This window comes from Triticum aestivum, unplaced genomic scaffold (genome assembly GCF_018294505.1).
Source record: "Triticum aestivum cultivar Chinese Spring unplaced genomic scaffold, IWGSC CS RefSeq v2.1 scaffold188810, whole genome shotgun sequence".
In the NCBI taxonomy this organism is placed as follows: Eukaryota; Viridiplantae; Streptophyta; class Magnoliopsida; order Poales; family Poaceae; genus Triticum; species Triticum aestivum.
Window position 1 is genome coordinate 7,450 of NW_025231617.1, and position 3,598 is coordinate 11,047.

At 42.1% G+C, this 3,598-nt stretch overlaps 1 long non-coding RNA gene across 1 annotated transcript; it reads right to left on the reverse strand.

Annotated features, from left to right (window-relative positions):
- Positions 1-404: 404 nt before the first annotated feature.
- On the reverse strand, positions 405-3,372 carry LOC123175835 (uncharacterized). The gene is made up of 3 exons (XR_006488185.1): positions 3,061-3,372; positions 2,754-2,950; positions 405-1,872 (listed from the first exon to the last, which is right to left on the reverse strand). It is a non-coding gene; the product is annotated as an uncharacterized lncRNA (long non-coding RNA).
- Positions 3,373-3,598: the final 226 nt, after the last annotated feature.

Consider the following 3,598-nt stretch of genomic DNA (forward strand, 5'->3'; position numbering starts at 1 on the left):
GCCTTTGTACTTGCATGTCATTAAGATAAGACCAAGCTTGCACTAGAGCACTAGATATTATCCCACCTGTCAGGAACCTTCAAGTGGTGCTCTCGCAAGGTCAGATAGGCCGACCCATTCTACCGATAGGGGTGTGCGATCAGTCGACAATCTGCTGCAAAATGCGGCTGATAAGATTTTCTGGCAAACAAGAGCCCTCTGAGCCCTCTTGTTGCGGCGGGAATAGACCAATCGCGCACACCCACACACTTTTGGGCCGGCCCATGTGCAGGAGTACAGCGCCTTGTTTTATTTCATTGTTTCTCTTTCTTTTCTATTTTACATAAAAAATTGGAAACAAATCAAAAAAATTGGACACAATTTCATGAATCAAAAAGTATTTGCGAAAAAAGTTAAATTTTTAATAAATTTGTATTAACTATTTTGTGAATCTAGAAAATATTCCTGGATTTCCAAATTAATTCTGAATTTCAGAAAATGATCATCAATTTTTAAATGTTCCCAAATTTGAAAAAAAATGTCCATGAATTTGAAATTTTCACCTTATTTCAAAAAAATGCACCAAAGCCTACTAGGTTGTTATTTCAAGGACATGCACAAGCTCCAGAGCACATGGTTCCAATAAAGACGAAGCTTCAACCAAAAATTGTGCAATCTAACAAGACAAATTGCAGGATAAACTTTCATAGCTTCAATATCGAATTAATGTACTAAAACAAGCATACATGTTAAAATCGAAGTTCAGTTGCATCTCCATGCTTAGACATATAACATGTTTGAGAGACACTACAAAACATTGGTTTTGAATTGATGTATCGTAGCTAGCCAGGGGATGTGGTGTTCCGGTGCATGAATTTATCGGCAACTATGCTAGTTCCAATCATAGGCCCACATTCAGGGCCGCAGGGGGCACCATCTCGGTAACAAAGGCAGAGAGAGAAAACAACGCAATGCTGAGTTATATATATGAGCTCCCGTATTTAGTTAGACGGTCAATTAGAATGTAGAGATAAGAATTCAACAACAAACACAGAAGGGCACACCAGCCAAAGTGGTCCAAATGAGCTTAATCAACTGCTTTTAGAGGGAACCCGCTTCCTACAGAGGAACCACTTCTTCCATGGCAAAAGATGAAGAAAAGGGGAAAGGGAAGAGAGAGAAAGAAAAGGGAGAGTAAATCAGTTGAAGATGATGAAAATGCATGAACATGAGAGTGGGTGACCGGCCATGGATGATGAAAAGAAGTTAGAAAGAGAAAGGAGGAGACATATTTGCTTCATCTAGGTGGAGCATGAGGCATCACCAACATGATGCCTCCATAGTTCATGCCCTAAGGATACTGACGTATTTGCTGTCTACCATTAAAATGACCACGGAAGGGAGAAATACATTGGTGCTCTTGGGTACATGCACACCCTATATGAAAAAAAAATAGTAATTAAAAAAAGTCAAAAAATCCGAATCTTTATTGGGATCAAACATGGTCAAGCAATGCACTCGTATAAAAAGATTTCACAGAGAGGTCATTTCATCTCATCTTGGGTCAAAGGTTCGCCAAAAAACACTATATACAAGTACTATTCACGCTATATTGTCGTCATAGATTTGTTTTTTTACCCCTGGAGTCTATGGGAATCATTCTTTGACCAAATTTTTACCCGAGTAATGGTTGATCATATTTGATTCCAAATAAGATTCTTTTTTTGACTTTTTCTAAATTTCTAAATCATTTGGCGCATATAGGGTGCGCACGTACCCGTGAGCACCAAATTCGCGTCCCCACGAAAGGACTCTTTTCTTTGGTATATGCAAATCAGTGTGGAGTCGGCCGGTTGTGCGACGGTGACCCTTGCGACCAAGAATCCTTGCTTTCTGCAGGAAATCCAGAAATATATTACTTTCTAGAGGGAATCTAGAAATACATGCACCTGGCAAAGTATGACGGAGAGGTGCCAGATTTTTTTAAGCATTAGACGATACCCCGCGCGTTGCTGCAGAATATTTTTTATGTTTTGTTAGAGATATGATGATTTGAGAATATTAAAGTCCAAATCCACATGGAAAAGACTGTATATTAGTGCAAAAAAATGAGAATGTGTCGGATATGCATAGTAGCTGAAAGTATTATTTTTTAAAAGAACATGAAAACGCTATGGTACATGTCAGCCCTGTGTGGATGTGGTTGGCTCTTCATATCTCAAGAATAAGCTCTGACCTATAAGCATAAACCAGTAGATAGCTGCTGGTAAGGCCAGTTTGAATTTCATCTTCATCACTACCATATGCTGAAAGCTATGAAACAGAACAATGCGTATAAATGACAGAATGTTGCGAGACAAATGAAACTCTGGTTGCACACCAGGTCTACCATAATACAGCCATCGGAATAAGGTAAAGTGAAAAAATCAATCATGCATGCCAACAAAATCATACAATTTTCATTTATATGTCCCTGTGGTTCCGATGATGGTCAGAGATAACTTAAATAAATGGTTATGCGATTGATTGCCAGTTTCTTGTTGCAAAAAAACTATGTTCTCGCATAGCTACCTCTACTGCAAATTATTTCTGCAGATTAAAAATTGAATTGTCATAAATCTAACTGAAGAGGGTGTACTGATGACTTATGCTGTATAGCATAAAAAATATTCCACACGAAAGCAAGAGATTAGCGTAAGGCCCTTCGGATTGGGGATTAATACACATCATCATGCAACGGGGGCGTGAGTAAGTGATAAGTGAGGAAGGTGTACCTGCAGAGAGATTCGGGTTCGCCAAGCAGGCAGCCACGACGGCGCAGTGGTGACGCGAGGATCCAGATTTTCCCTATCCAACGCACATCGTACCAGCAGGAGAGAGCCTTCGACGGCGTGGGCTTCAATTAAGATTCAATTTTTTTGTTGCAGAAATCAACGAATCTGGAGCAGGGCCTAGTCGCACAGACACCTATCTGGTAACATTGGAGAAGAAAATCCATCAGCTTGGCACACGCACCCCATTGATTGCTCGTCGGAGGAGCTGGATCGAGCACTCCTCTAAGTTGTTGCTGCCAACAGAGACCTTGCCCCAGCGTCGCCACCACCTCATTCCTTGCAGGCCAAAACGAAAGGCCCTCCAGTCCATGCCATGGTTGAGACCCTGCCTGGAGTCGCACCGACGTGTTCCTTCTGGACTCTAATCTCATTAGAGGAGGAGGAACCGGCCGGCGGCCGTGTAGGTCGGCGATCGGGGACACGGGGTGGAGACTACGGGAAAAGAATGGATTAGATGTTTGAAGGGGAGAAAAGATCCATCCCTTTTACTCTTGTAGTATTAGTTTTTAGTGGAGGAAGAGGATGAGGCGCAGAAGATTAAGAGGGCCATGGCCATGAAATCAATCGATGGGGGAGTAACTGAGAAGACGGTCGGGCGGCAGCCCTGCAGTCGTGGTTTTGACTGGTGCGACTGGTTGGGCTGGATGAATGGAAAGTGACGTCTATGTGCGTTCTACCGGCACTAATTGAAAGCTAACGTGGCTGTTTTCCTCCAATGGGCCCCACATGTAAGACTCTAACTAAACGCTTACGTGGTGGTGTTGCTGATGTGGATAGCTTGCATG